At 44.0% G+C, this 16,536-nt stretch overlaps 1 pseudogene; it reads left to right on the top strand.

Annotated features, from left to right (window-relative positions):
* The first annotated feature begins 1,141 nt into the window (after window positions 1–1,141).
* On the top strand, window positions 1,142–14,428 carry Gm5218 (annotated as a pseudogene).
* The last annotated feature ends 2,108 nt before the right edge of the window (window positions 14,429–16,536 follow it).

The raw sequence follows: 16,536 nt of genomic DNA, 5'->3' as shown, positions 1-16,536 counted from the left end.
TTTTGTTTTCTTTGAGACAGGTTTCTCTGTATAGCCCTGGCAGTCCTGGAACTCACTCTATAAACCAGGATTTAACCAGAGGCAGGCCTTGAACTCAGAAATCCACCTGCCTCTGCCTCTAAGTGCTGGGATTAAAGAGGTGTGTGTGTGTGTGTGTGTGTGTGTGTGTGTGTGTGTGTGTGTGGTAGGGTAAAGGTTGGGAGTAATGGAAACACCTCCATCAGGCTGAAAATTATTTTTAAAATAAATCCTGGGTTACATAGTCTCAAAACATCAAAACCGCTGGGCGTGGTGGCACAAACCTTTAATCCCAGCACTCAGGAGGCAGAGGCAGGCGAATTTCTGAGTTGGAGCCCAGCCTGGTCTACAGAGTGAGTTCCAGGACAGCCAGGGCTATACAGAGAAACCCTGTCTCGAAAAAACAAAAACCAAACCAAACCAAAACCAAAAAACAAAACATCAAAACCTGGACCTGAAAGATGACTCGGCTGTTAAAGAGCACGAGCTGCCGTACCGGAGGACCTATTCTCAGGCTCCACAAGGCAGCTTAAAACCATCTGTAACTCTAGTTCCAGGGGTCTGCCACCCTCTTATGACCTCCATGGGCACCGCATAAACATATTGGACATACATACAAGCAGGTTCTGTATTAGTCAGGGTTCTCTAGAGTCACAGAATTTATGGATAGTCTCTATATAGTAAAGGAATGTATTGATGACTTACAGTCCAGTTCCCAACAATGATTCAGTAGTAGCTGTGAATGGAGGTCCAAGGATCTAGCAGTTACTCAGTCCCACACGACAAGCAGGCAAAGGAGCGAGAGCCTCATACACATTGAATAAAAATTAATCTTAAAAAAATTTTTTTTAAAATTATATTAGTCTTTATTTTATGTGTGTGTCTGGTGCTTGAAGAGGATGGAAAAGGGTATCAGGTCCTCTGAAAGAGCAACCTATAATCTTAACCACTGAGCGGGGCGTGGTGGCGCACGCCTTTAATCCCAGCACTCAGAGGCAGAGGCAGGCAAATTTCTGAGTACAAGGCCAGCCTGGTCTTCAGAGTGAGTTCCAGGACAGCCAAGGCTACACAAAGAAACCCTGTCTCGAAAAACAAAAAACCAAACAAACAAACGGGCGCGTGAATGTGTTTGAAGAACGCAATAGAGGTTCCTGAGTCCCAAGGCTTCATGCGGTTTCCGCTGCTGCTCTTCATAAATCTGTCAGCTGGATTGGGAGGCTTACAGGTTCTTCAGCCTCAGGAGCAGAGGGGTAACGACCGAGAGCGACTTGTCAAGCAAGGCTACTTGAGGGCAGCTGGATTTCCCAAACCCCAAACCAGGAAATCTGGTCTAACAAGGATCGTAGCCCCTGCCGAATTCAGCCCTGCCCAGGAAAACCTGTGTCTGAGGGTTGTTGTGGTCTGAGAACCTGTACTTCCTGGGCTGGGAAGAAAAAGGCCTCCAAGGTCATGTGTTTAACCCTTCAGGTTCCAAGGATCTCAGATCTGGGAGGGAGTTTATTTTGTTTTCGTCTTTGTTGGCTTAGAGCCCAGGGCCTCCTGCGCGCGCACATTTGCGCGCGCGTTAGGCTGGTTTTTCTACTGCTGAGCCCTGCCCCCAGACCTGGGGAGGACTTTTGAGATCGTGGAGGTTGGGGAGTAATGGAAACTAAAGTGGGTGAAAACTCAGTACTCAGGAAGTTGAGAGAGGAACTCAGCCCTAAATTCAAGGTGAGCCAGTATTACATTGAAAGGCTCTGCCAAGCCCGGGCAGTGGTGGGGCACACTAATCTCATCACTCAAAGGCAGAGCAAGAGAATCTCTGGGTTATAGGCCAGCCTGGTCTACAGAGCCCAGGACAACCAGGAAGGACTACACAGAGAAACTCTGAGCCCAAACAAACAAACAAAGCTGTGCATGTAGCTCAACTGGTAAAGCAGATGCTTATCCAGCAGAAAACCCCGAGTTTTATCCCTAGCACCATATAAAACCGGTCACAGTGGTGTATTCCTATAATCTCAGTACTGGGGAGGCAAAGACAAGAGGAACTGAAATTCAAGTCCATCTTCAGTTACATAGTAACTGAAGGCTATCCTGGGATACCTGACACAGTGTCTAAAATACGTATATCTTCAGTTACATAGTAACTGAAGGCTGTCCTGGGATACCTGACACAGTGTCTAAAATACGTATATCTTCAGTTACATAGTAACTGAGGCTGTTCTGGGCTAGGTGAGACTGTCTAAAACACATATATACATATTACACACATACATGGGGGTCTAGGATCGGATGAAGAAAGATAAAATCAGTGATGAAAGAATAAGCCAACAGTCAAATCATGTTCTTTCTACACAGCCACATGTCCCTCTGGAGTCACCCTTCCAAGTTAACAGATATCATGGGAAGCACACATAGTTGCCATGGTAATAGCTATGGCAATTCAAGACAGAAACAGTAGACATTTCGGTAAACTAGTTAACACTTTTCTGTCTAAGCATAGGGGTTGTTAACACAGGCCAACAAAGTGCTGAGCTGAGATTAAATAACATGAAAGAAATAATTGGGCTAGAAAGGTGGCTTAGTGGGTAAAGGTGCTTGCAACCAAGCCTGCTTGCTGACATACGTTTGTTCTACCACATCTACATGGTGGAAGGAGAGAACTGACTCATTTCCTCCCCCCCGCCCCCCCACCGCAACCCCCCCCCCCACACACACACACAGGGTTTCTCTGTGTAGCCTTGGCTGTCCTGGAACTCACTTTGTAGACCAGGCTGGCCTTGAACTCAAAGAAACCTTGTCTCAAAAAACAAAACAAAACAGAAATTTACCTGCCTCTGCCTCCCAAGTGCTGGCATCAAAGGCATGCATCACCACTGCCCCGTGAGAACTGACCCCTGAATGTTGCCTTCAGGCATATATATGTATGCTAACACACGTGCACACCACCCCGGAAAGCACTGACATTTTAAAAACTAATAATGATAATAATAATAACAACAACAAAACTGGGCAGTGGTGGCACACTCCTTTAATTCCAGCACTCAGATTTTAATGTGTAATTTTAAGCATAAGAGTTAAAAGATGGCCTTTAATCCCAGCACTTGGGAGGCAGAGGCAGGCAGATTTCTGAGTTCGATGCCAGCCTGGTCTACAAAGTGAGTTCCAGGACAGCCAGGGCTATACAGAGAAACCCTGTCTTGAAAAACAAAAACAAAAACAAACAAAACAAACAAACAACAAAAGAGTTTAAAGACAGTATTGCTTCCCCTACCCTTAAAAATATTATTTTTAAAGGTTGTTTTAAATTTTTAACTTAATTTGATTTAGTTAGTTCATGTGTGTTGGTATTTTGCTTGCATTTGTATCCGGGCATCACATGTGTGAGTTACAGATTGTTGTTAGCCGTCATGGGGGTGCTGGGAATCAAACTTCAGTACTCTGGAAGAGCAACCAATGCTCTTAAGCACTAAGCTATTTCTCAGGTCCCCATTAAATAATAATTATTTTGTAAATATTGTACCTCAGGTCAGGTGTGATTGTACATGTCTTTTATCCTAGCACTAGGGAGACAGTTGATCTTTTATTTATGTAGTTGTTTGTTTTTCAAGACAGGGTTTCTCTGCGTAGCTGTCCTGGAACTCGAACCATAGACCAGGCTGGCCTCCAGCTCAGAAATCTGCTTGCCTCTGCCTCCAAAGTGCTGGGATCAAAGGTGTGCGGCACCACAGCCACTACCGCCACCGCCCAGCTATCATCGTTATGTGTACAAACGTCCTGCCTGTGCACATTTATGTTATCACATGTATACCTAGTGCCCATGGAAGTCAGAAGAGTTCTTTGGAGCCCTTGAAACTGGAGCTATGGATGGCTGAGAACAATTATGTGGGTGCTGTGTACGTGCTGGGAATGGAACCAGGCTCTTCTGCAAGAGCAACAGGTATGCTAGCCCTAGCTTTTAGAACTGGACAGAAGGCTCAACTGATAAAGGCACCAGCCACCAAGCCTAATGAACTTAAACCCCAGGCCCTGGATGGTGGAGAGAGAGAAAAACCATGCCCACAGGCTGGTTTTTGATTTTGTTTTAAATGAAGATATTCTTTTTTTTTTTTTTTTTTTTTCCCAAGGCATGGATCCCTTAGAAGTGGAGTGAGCTACTTGGTACATGCTGGGTATTGAACCCAAGACCTCTGGAAAAGTAGCCTAGTCATTGCTCTTAACCTCTAAGCCATCTCTTCAGCTCCTCACAGGGTGTCTTTTGACTGCCATTTGTATGCTGTGCTATGTGTGCACACAGAGACAGACAGACATGAACAAACACACCCTAAATAAACAACATGTAATAAAAAGAAAATAAAAGGGCCGGAGAGATGGCTCAGTGGTTAAGAGCATTGACTGCTCTTCCAGAGGGCCTGAGTTCTTTTTTCTTTTCTTTTCTTTCTTTTTTTTTTTTTTTTGAGACAGGATTTCTCTATGTAGCCCTGGCTGTCCTGGAACTCACTCTGTAGACCAGGCTGGCCTCGAACTCAGAAATCCGCCTGCCTCTGCCTCCTGAGTGCTGGGATTAAAGGCATGCACCACCAAGCCCGGCTGTTTTGTTTTGTTTTGTTTTGTTTTTAAGGTCCTGAGTTCAATTCCGAGCAACCACATGATGGCTCACAACTATCTGTAATGGGATCTGATGCCCTCTTCTGGTGTGTCTGAAGACAGCAACAATATACTCACATACAATAAATAAATAAATAAATAAATAAATATTTTTTTAAAAAAGAAAAGAAAATACAAAATATATAGTTATATATTTGTATATGCAATTTAAAATATAAATCTTTTATATTTTAGGAGGAACAGACACTCAGCAAGTAAAACCCTTAGGTGTTCGTTAGGGCCTTCATTCAGTTCCTGGAACCCCTGTAAAACCTCATACCAGTCAGAATGCCTAAGGTCAAAAACTCAGGTGTCAGCAGATGCTGGCAAGGATGTGGAGAAAGAGGAGCACTCCTCACTGCTGGTGGGATTGCAAACTGGTACAACCACTCTGGAAATCAGTCTGGCAGTTCCTCAGAAATTGGAAATAGTTCTACCTGAGGACCCAGCTATACCACCACTGGGCATATACCCAAAAGATCCTCCAACACATAACAAGGACACCTGCTCCACATTGTTTATAGCACCCTTATTTATAATAGTCAGAAGCTGGAAATTACCCAGATGCTCCTCAACAGAAGAACAGATAGAGAAAATGTGGCACATTTATACAATGAAGTACTACTCAGCTATTAAAAACAATGACTTCATGAAATTCGCAGGCAAGTGGATGGAACTAGAAAATATCATCTGGCCAGGGGTGGTGGCGCATGCCTGCCTTTAATCCCAGCACTTGGGAGGCAGAGTCAGGCAGATTTCTGAGTTCGAGGCCAGCCTGGCAGCCTGGTCTACAAAGTGAGTTCCAGGATAGCCAGGGCTACACAGAGAAACCCTGTCTCAAAACAAAACAAAAAAAAAGAAAAAGAAAAGAAAGAAAGAAAAAAAAAAAGAAAATATCATCTGAGTGAGGTAACCCAGACATAAAAGAACACACAAACACACAACGTATGTACTCACTGGTAAGTGGTTATTAGCCCAAACACTCACAATGCCCATGATATATAACCCACAGACCATATGGAGCTTAGGAGGAAGGAAGACCAGGAAGTCCTGCCTTGAGTGGGTAACAGGATGATCATGGGAGGTGGAGGGAGGGGGGACCTGGGAGGGAGGGAAGGAGAAGGGGCAGGAAATAAGGGGGGCAGGATCAGGTACTAGAGGGGAGAGGAGAGAGGGTCAGGAAATAAATATAAAAATATGTAGCAGGGGGAATGAGGACCTGGGGATAGCCACTGGAGGGCCCCAGACAAGAGGGAAATGAGAGGTTCCCAGGACCCAGTGGGGATGATTTTAGAAGAGAAGGGAAGATAGAACCTGTAGAGACCTCCTCCAGTAGGTAGGCACAGCCCCTGGTGGTGGGATGGGGCAACACACCCATCTCAAAGGTTTTTGAGACAGGGTTTCTCTGTATAGCCCTGGCTGTCCTGGAACTCACTTTGTAGACCAGGCCATCTCAAAGTTTTTAACCCAGAAATGTTTCTATCCAAAGGAAGAACAGGAACAAAAAATGGAGCAGAAACTGAAGGAAGGACCATCCTGGGAGTGCCCCACCTAGGGATGTATCCTGTCTACAGACACCAAACACTGTGGCCATTGCAAGAGGCATTTGCTGTCAAGAACCTGGTATGACTGCTCCTTGGGAGATTCAGCCAGCAACTGAAAAATATAGATGTGGATGCTTGGAGCCAACCATCAGACTGAGCTCAGGGACCCTGGTGGGGGAGCTGGCAGAAGGACTGAAGGAGCTGAGGGGGATAGCAACCCCATAGGAAGAATAACATCAGCTGGACAGACCACCCAGTGCTTCCAGGGACTAGACCACCAACCAAGGAGTGTACAGGGAGGGATCCATGACTCCAGATTCATAGGTAGCAGACAGTGGCCTTATCTGACATCAGTAGGAAGGGAGACCCTTGGTCCTGTGGAGGTTTGATCCCCCAGCATAGGGAATGCTGGAGGGGTGAGGTGGGAGTGAGTGGGTGGGTTGGGGGCGCACCCTCTTAGAGGCAAAGGCGAGAGAGAAAAGGGTAGATGTGGGAAGAGGAGCTTGTGGAGGGGTAACTGGGAAGTGGGATACTATTTGAAATGTACACAAAGATGGAGAGATGGCTCATGGAGAGCTGGAGAGATGGCTTAGAGGTTAAGAGCACTGACTGCTCTTCTAGAGGTTCTGAGTTCAAATACCAGCAACCACATGGTCACTCACAGCCATCTGTAATGAGATCTGATGCCCTCTTCTGATGTGTCTGAAGACAGCTACAGTGTACTTACATATAATAAATTAATTAATTAACAAAACAAATGGAATGATTTAATAATAATAGTTTTTAAAAAGCTGGATAGAACTGCATGCATCTATAATCTTGGCACTCCTATGATGAGACTGGAGTAGCTATGACAATTGGCTGGAGTCTTGCTGTCCAGCTGGCCTGGAGTACAGCAGACACAAGAGAGTCAGCCTCAGTAAGGTGAAGGGAGAATTGCTTTCTGAAAGGTCCTCTGGCTGGGCGTGGTGGTGCACGCCTTTAATCCCAGCACAAAAGGGGAGGCAAAGGCAGGCAGATTTCTGATTTGGAGGCCAGCTTAGTCTACAAAGTAAGTTCCAGGACAGCCAAAGCTATACAGAGAAACCCTGTCTTGAAAAACAAACAAAGAAACAAACAAAAAAAGAAAGGTCCTCTGATCACATACATGTGCTTATAAGCATATGCCTGTACTCACACTTACACACAAATAAATAAAATCTTTGAAGTCACTAATGTTTCCCCCTGAAACAGGGTTTCTCTGTGTAGCTCTGGCTGTCCTGAAACTTGTTCTGTAGTCTAGGCTGACTTAGAACTCAGAGACCCACCTGCCTCTGCATCTGGGGCACTGCCAATTAAAGATGTGGACCACCATTGCCCTGATTTAAAAGGTTTAAAATAAAGTAACTCTGCTTTATAAAACCAAACCAACAGGCTGGAGAGAAGACCCAATGGTTAAGAGCTCTTCCAGAGGTTCTGAGTTCAATTCCTAGCAACCACATAGTGGCTCATGACCATCTGTAATGGGATCTGATGCCCTCTTCTGGTGTGTCTGAAGACAGAAACAATGTACTCACATACATAAAATAATTAAATAAATCATAAAACAAAACAAAAAACCTAACCGACCAACAAACAAACAAAACAAAACGGGACAGGTTGTGGGTGGGGTGTGGAGAGATGGCTTGGTGGTTAAGAGCACTGTCGACTCTTCCAGAAAACCCAGGTTCCATTTCGAGCACCCACATAGTGGCTTACAACCTTTTGTAACTCCAGTTCTAACAGAGCTAATACTCTCTTCTGGCTTCCTTAGACACAAGATAGGCACCCAATGTGCTGACACACATACAGGCAAAACACTCATACACATAAAAATAATACGTTTTTTAAAAATACAAATGTATCTGTGTATGGTGGTGCCCTAGTGTAATCCTGCACTCAGGAGGCAGGGGCTGGCAGACCCCTGTGAGTTCTCGACAGCCTGGTCTATGCAACAAGTCCCAGGCCAGCTAGGGCCACATAATGAAATTCTGCCTCAAAATTTAAAAAGAAATAAAGTAAATAAATAAAATTAAAATAATTATCATTTATAGACAAGTAGAAATAGCAAATTCTCAGAAGTTTAACTAAAATTGGGGCTGGCTTACAGTTTTCGAGGTTTAGTCCATGGTGGGAAGTAGGGCAGAGTCCAGGCACACATGGTGCTGGAGGAGCCGAGAGTTCTACATCTTCTGCAGACAGCAGAAGGAAACTGGATGAGTTTCACACAGGGTATAGCTTAAGCATCAAAGACCTCAAAGCTCTGCCTCCACAGTGACACACTTCCTCTGACAAGGCCACACCTTTTCCAACAAGGCCATACCTCCTCATAGGGCCACTTCTTATGGATAAGCATTCAAACACATGAGTCTAGGCCCATCATACCTATTCAAACCACCACAAAGGTTAATTCAGTAAGGGATCTATGTACAAATATAATATTCTACAAAACCCAAAAGCTTTTGCACATATAAAAAGAAAAGTTAATATGCAATATAGATTTATTTATTTTTAGGAGTATGAAGTCTTTGCCTACATATAGGTGTGTAATTGGTGCCTTCAGAGATCAGAAGAGGAAGTTGGGTTCTATAGAGATAGAGCTAAGAAGATTGTGAGCTGCTATGTGGATGCTGGGGATGAACTTAGGTCCTTTGTAAGAATGAGTGTTCTTAGCAACCCAGCCACCTTGCTAGTCCACTTTTGAAATATAATAGAAGGGGATCTGGGTGTGGTTATTTCATAGAGTGCTGGCTCAGCATGCTTGAGGCTCTGGATCCTACCCTCGCACTACACAAGACCAGTTCTGTACTTGGGCAGTGGTGGCAGACCGTCATACATTTGACATAATATTGAGCTACCCAGTGAATTTGAGATCATCTTGGATACCTGAGACTCAAACAAACAAATGATAACACTGAGTAGGGTGGATTATGCTCATTTTGAGGAAGTTGGTTATCATCTGGAAACAAACCCATTGCCTGTTCCCTGTATCAACCTACAATAAGCATCCAAAGGTTCAAAGACAAGAGATCAAAAAAGGATGTGACTAGGGAGCTTAGAGGTGGCCCAGGCCTCTGACTCCAGCACTCCTAGTCAGGGGTAGGCAAATGTCTTAGTTCCAAGACAGCCAGGACTACAAAGAAATCCTGTCTTGAAAAACATGAGGGCTTGGGGGTAGGGGATGCAACCATGAAAGTACTAGGCTAAGAAAAATTATCAGGCACTCCATTTACTGGGCCACAGCTCTGCCTGCATCCCTGGAGACCTGCTGGCACCCAAAATAACAAGGTGAGATCCTCACACTCCAATCCTCTGCCTGCCATCAAGCCCACCAGTGGTGAGTTCTGCCCTGTCTCCCTGGTACTCCATCTTCTGGTCCACACCAATGCCCGCAATCCTGGAGTCCTGAAGCCATCAGGGACCACAAGCTCTGCTTGAATCCCTGGAGGCCGCTATCACCTGGGATAAACCAGCTTTAACTGCAATCTCAGAGGCTTGCTGCCATCAGGAACTACTAGGTCTGCCAACACCAGGGACAGACTGCCAACACCAGTGCTAGCATAAGAACACAGTCAACAAAAGCCAGGGCAATATGGCACCACCAGAATACAGCTATCCTACTACAGTAAGCCCTGGATATCCTAACACACATGAAATATAAGAAAATGACCTTAAATCTAATCTTTTTCTTTTCTTTTTTCTTTTTCGAGACAGGGTTTCTCTGTGTAGCCCTGGCTGTCCAGGAACTCACTCTGTAGACCAGGCTGGCCTGGAACTCAGAAATCTGCCTGCCTCTGCCTCCCAAGTGCTGTGATTAAAGGTGTGCGCCACCACTGCCCAGCCCTTAAATCTTATGAAGATGATTTATGAGTCTTATGAAGAAGCCTTTAAAGAGGAAATAAATAAATCCCTTAAAGAAAGACAGGAAAATCCAATCAAATGGTAAAGGGAATAAATAACCTGCTCAAGACCTGAAAATAAAAATACAAGCGATAAATAAAACACAAACAGAATACAAAAGATAGAAGAGCTGGGCAGTGATGGCACACGCCTTTAATCACAGCACTTGGGAGGCAGAGGCAGGTGGATTTCTGAGTTCCAGGCCAGCCTGGTCTACAGAGTGAGTTCCTGGACAGCCAGGGCTACACAGAGAAACCCTGTCTCGAAAAACAAAAACAAAAACAGAAAAAAAAAAAAAAAAAAGGAGGTAGAAGAAAGAATCTCAGACACAGAAAATACAACAGAAGAAATTGTTAGATTGGTCAAAGAAAATGCTAAATCTGAAAAGTTTCTAACACAAAACATCCAGGAAATTTGGGATACCATATAAAGATCAAACCTAAGAATAATAGGAATAGAAAAATAAGAAGATTTCCAGCTTGAAGGCCCAGAAAATATCTTCAACAAAATCATAGAAGAAAATTTTCCTAAAAAAAGAAAAGATATGCTTAAAAACTTACAAGACTCTTACAGAACACCAAATAGATTGGACCAGAAAAGAAAATCCTCCTGCGACATAATAATTAAAACACTAAATATACAGAACAAAGAAAGAGTATTAAAAGCTGCAAAGGAAGCCAGGTATGGTGGTGCACACCTTTAATCCCAGCACTTGGGAGGCAGAAGCAGGTGAATTTCTGAGTTCCAGGCCAGCCTGGTCTACAGAGTGAGTTTCAGGACAGCCAGGGCTACACAGAGAAACCCTGTCTCGAAAAACCAAAACCAAAACCAAAACCAAAACCAAAACCAAAACCAAAACCAAACAAACAAACAAACAAACACCCCAAAAAGCTGCAAAGGAAAAAGGTTAAGTAACAAACATGAAAAGGCAGATCTATCAAAATTACATTTAACTTCTTTTTTTTTTTAGATTTATTTATTATTATACATAAATTCACTGTAGCTGACTTCAGACACACCAGAAGAGGGTGTCAGATCTCATTACGGGTGGTTGTGAGCCACCATGTGGTTGCTGGGATTTGAATTCAGCACCTTTGGAAGAGCAGTCAGTGCCCCTACCCGCTGAGCCATCTCTCCAGCCCTACATTTAACTTCTTAACAGAGACTCTAGAAGCCAGAAGGATCTTACAGACCTTAAGAGACCACAGATGACAGCCCAGACTACTTTCAATCACACAGATGGAGAAAACAAGATATTCTATGACAAAACCAAATTTAAACAATATCTTTCCACTAATTCAGCCCTCCGGAGGATATAGAATAAAAACTCCAACATAAGGAGGGTAACTACATCCAAGAAAACACAAGACATAATTAATTTCACATGAGTAAAACCAAAGAATCACACACACACACACACACACAGAAAGAGAGAGAGAGAGAGAGAAAGAGAACCACCAACAGCATTAAAACAACAGGGATTAACAATCATTAGTCATTAATATCTCTCTCAACATCAATAAAAAGACACAGGATAACAGGATCCACCATTTTGCTATAAACAAGAAATATACCTCAACAACAAAGATAGATATTACCTCAGTGTAAAGGGCTGGAAAAGGTTTTCCAAGCAAACATACCCAAGAAACAATCTGGATCAACCATTCGAATATCTAATAAAATAGGCTTTCAACCAAATGTAATAAAAAGATATGGAGAAGGATACCTCATACTCATCAAAGGAAAAAATATCCATTCTCAATTCTGAACATCTATGCCCCAAATGCAAGGTCACCCACATTTGTAACAGAGGCATTACCAAAGCTTAAAACAACATATCAAAGCCCACACATTAATAGTAGGAGACTTCAACACCCCACTCTCACCAATGGACAGGCCTTTGAAACAGAAACTAAGCAGAGAAATAATAAAACTTACAGACATTATGAATCAAATGGACCTAACAGATATCTACAGAACATTTCACCCAAACATGGAAGAGTATACTCTCTTCTCAGCACCTCACAGAACATTCTCCAAAATTAATCATATACTCTGGCACAAAGCAAGTCTCACCAGATACAAGAAAATTGAAATATCCCCTTACATCTTATCAGATCGCAATGGATTAAAGCTTGACTTAACAACAATAGAAACAACAAAAAAACCTACAAACTCATAGAAACCAAACAACTTCCTACTCAATGACCACTGTGTCAAAGAAAAAATAAGAAATGGAAGACTTTCTAGAATTCAATGAAAATGAAGGCACAACATACTCAAACTTATGGGACACAATGGAAGCAGTGCTAAGAGGAAAGTTCATCACAATGAAATTGGAGTATTCTCATACTAGCAATTTAAAAGTACACCTGAAAGCTCTAGAACAAAAAGAAGCAAACACACCCAAAAGGAGTAGATGAAAGGAAATAATCAAACTCAGGGCTGAAATCAATGAATTGGATACAAAGAGAACAATACAAAGAATCAACTAGACCAAGAGCTGGTTCTTTAAGAAAATCAACAAGATAGACAAACCCTTAGCCAAACTAACTAGAAGGCAGAGAGACAATATCCAAATTGACAAAGCCAAAACTAAAAAAGGAGAGACATAACAACAGACACTGATGAAATTCAAAGAATCATTAGATCTTACTTCTATACCACTGCACTCCACAAAATTGGAAAATCTAAATGAAATGGACAATTTTCTGGATAGATTCCACTTAACAAAGTTAAATCAAGATCAGGTAAACAATCTACATAGTCCTATAACCTCTGTATTAGTCAGGGTTCTCTAGAGTCACAGAATTTATGGATAGTCTCTATATAGTAAAGGAACTTATAGTCTGCAGTACAATTCCCAACAATGGTTCAGTAGCAGCTGTGAATGGAAGTCCAAGGATCTAGCAGTTACTTAGTCCCACAGGGCAAACAGGCAAAAGAGCGAGAGCACAACTCCCTTCTTCCAATGTCCTTATATGGTCTCTAGCAGAAGGTATAACCCAGATTAAAGGTGTGTAACACCACACCTTTAATCCCAGATGACCTTGAACTCAGAGATCTCCCTGTCTTCAAGATCTCCATACCAAGATCCAAGTCAGAAACTTCTATTTCCCAGCCTCCAGATTAGGGTCACTGGTGATCCTTCCAATTCTGGATTGTAGTTCATTCCAAATATAGTCAAGCTGACAACTAGGAATAGCCACTACAACCTCTAAGGAAATAGAAGCAGTCATTAAAAGTTTCCCAACAACAACCACCACCACCACCACCCAGGGTCCGATGATTTTAGCACAGAATTCTACCAGACTTTCAAAGAAGAGCTAATACTAATACTCCTCAAATATTCCACAAAATAGGAACAGAAGGAACATTGCCAAACTCATTCTATGAAGCCACAGTCACCCCATACCTAAACCATACAAAGACTGAACAAAGAAAGAGAATTTCAGACCCATTTCCCTTATGAACATTGGTGCAAAAATACTCAATAAAATATCCACAAACTGAATGCAAGAACACATCAAAAACATCACCCCCATGACCAAATAGGCATCCTCTCAGAGATGCAGGGGCGATTCCATATATGAAAATCGATTAATGTAACTCACCATATCAACAAACTGAGCTATTTCCCATGCTGCACTGCGGGCCTTTCTCTTTCTCTTCCGGTCTCAGGCGCTGCGGGAGCCACGGGTTACCGTGCAGACACGGCCAAGTCCAAGAACCACACCACACACAACCAGTCCCTCAAATGGCACAGAAATGACATCAAGAAACCCGGGTCGCAAAGATACGAATCTCTTAAGGGGGTTGACCCCAAGTTCCTGAGAAACATGCGCTTTGCCAAGAAGCACAACAAGAAAGGCCTGAAGAAGATGCAGGCCAACAACGCAAAGGCAGTGAGTGCGCGCGCAGAGGCCATCAAGGCCCTGGTGAAGCCTCAGGCCGTCAAACTCAAGATGCCAAAAAGTCCCAAACTCCAGCGGCTGGCTTTCATCGCTCACCCTAAGCTTGGGAAGCAGATTGGAAGCTACATGGCCAAGGGTCAGAGGCTCTGCCAACCGAAGCCTAAGGTCCAAACCAAGGCAGGGGCCAAAGCTCCAGCTAAGGCCCAGGCTTCAGCTCCAGCCCAGGCTCCCAAAGGTGTCCAGGCCCCTGTGAAGGCCCCATAGAAAAGGTTCCTGCCAGTGTGAAGACAGACGGACTGCTGTGACACACTTCCCCACACACTATTTGCAGATGACCAGTGTCCTATGCTGTTCTTACAAATCAACTCAGGCAAGATCTGTTAAAACAAACAAACAAACAAACAAACAAACAAACTGAAAGGAAACCCCCCCCCACATGATTGTCTCACTAGCTGCTAAAAAAGCCTTTGAAAAAATTCAGCACCCCTTCGTGCTAAAGGTCTTGGAGAGATCAGGGATACAAGGTACGTATGTAAACAATAAAGGTAATATACAGCAAGCAAGAGCCAACATCAAAGTAAATGGAGAGAAGCTTAAAGCAATTCTACTAAAAGCAGGGACAGGACAAGGCTGTCCATTCTTTCTGTATACTATATTGTATTTCTTCAATATAGTACTTGACGTTCTAGCTAGGTTAATAAGACAACTAAAGGAGATCAAAGCAATACAAGTTGGGAAAAAGAAGTCAAAGTATCAGTATTTTCAGATGATATGATAATATACAGAAGTGACCCCAAAACTGCCAGAAAACTCCTACAGCTAATAAACACCTTCTGCAATGTGGCTGGATACAAAATTAACTCAAAAAAGTCAGTAGCCCTCCTTCATATAAAGGATAAATGGGCTAAAAAATATCATCTTAAGTGATGTAACCTAGACCCAAAAGGACATACATGATATGTACTTACTTATAAGTGGCTATTAGCTATAAAACACAGGATACCCAAGCTATAATCCATAGACCCAAAGAAGCTAAATAAGAAGGAGGGCCCAAGCTTGGGTCTCATTCAGAAGGGGAAATAGAATGGTCAGTGGAGGTTGATTGAAGGAGGGAACTGGGGAACAGCGTAGGGAAGGTCAGGAGAATGAATAGATGGGGTGTGTGTGGGTGGTGTCTGGATGTGGCAGAGACCTGGGCTGGCAGAGGATCCAGGGAGTCTGTGGAGATAACTCAAGCTGAGACTCCTAGCAGTGGGGGATGTGGAGCCTGAGGTAGCTACCGCCCTTGGTCAGATGGAACTCTAGGAGGAGGGATGAAGACACAGGCCCGCTCACAGAACCTTCCACACAGGAGGTGCTGGGAAGGGAATGGAGCAGGGACTGAGGGACTGGCCAGCCAATGGCTAGCCCAGCTTGGGAGTGACACCATTGGTGGTGTCCTGTTTTGCTTGTAGTCAGGAGCCTGGTGTGGCTGTACTCTGAGAGGCTCCACGCAACAATTGACCAAGGCAGACGCAGAGACCCACAGACGGACATTGGATGGAGCTCAGGGAGTCAAGTGGAGGAGTTGGGGGAGGGACTGAGGGAGCCGGAAGAGACAGGGAGATAGGAGGACCAACAGAGCTACTGGCCCAGACTCATGAGGGCTTTCAGAGACTGAATCACCAGCCGAGTAGTACACATGCGCTGGACCTAGCCACCCGCTACTCCCTGTCTTCCTTCACCCCCACGTGTGTGATAGAGGTGTAGCTTGGACTTCATGCGGGTCCCGGCAGCTGGAGCCAGGGCTGTCCCTGATTCTGTTTCCTGCCTGTGGATCCTGTTCTCCTAACAAGGGCACCTTGCCTGGCTTCAGTTGGAGGATGTGCCTGGTCTGGCAGTGACTTGATGTCCCAAGGAAGCTAGCATGCCTGTCTTCTGAGAGGCTTCATCCAGCAGCTGATGAAACAGTTGCAGAGACCCACACCGGAGAATCAGGCAGAGCTTGGGTAGTCTTGTGGAAGAGTAGGTGATCGAGTTGGCAAGCTGGAGGGCTCAAAGACACCACAAGAGGATCAATAGAGACAGCTAACCTGGGCCCATTGGGGATCTCGGAGACTAGACACTGGACCACCAACCAAAGAGCATGCCGAGGCTGGACCTAGGCCCCTAGCATATTTGTGGTGGATGAGTGTTAGGAGCAGGTGTGGCGGCAGTCCTAAAGGAGCCAGGGACTGCAGCTAAGTCATATGACTTGCACCTGACTTCCTCATATAAGACACAAACATCTTGAGTGCTGCGCAGGTGTACCAGGATACAGGTGAATCCAATTTGGTAATCCTTTGGTCAGGGACAGGTCCAAGCGCGTGGAGTTGACCTGAAGTCTCAATTCCCGAAGGATCTGTTCAAATTCAGCCATCCAATTCTGTAACATATACTGAAAAAGACTTTTTGACAAATTAGCTGCCCTAGTAAATTTAACATACTGAATGGAAATAACACACAATCCCGGAAACTTTTGTTCACAACCCTGCTGA

Source organism: Mus musculus, chromosome 15 (genome assembly GCF_000001635.26).
Source record: "Mus musculus strain C57BL/6J chromosome 15, GRCm38.p6 C57BL/6J".
Lineage (NCBI taxonomy): Eukaryota > Metazoa > Chordata > Mammalia > Rodentia > Muridae > Mus > Mus musculus.
The sequence above is the reverse complement of the archived record's forward strand: the minus strand, read 5'-3'. Positions and strand labels throughout refer to the sequence as shown.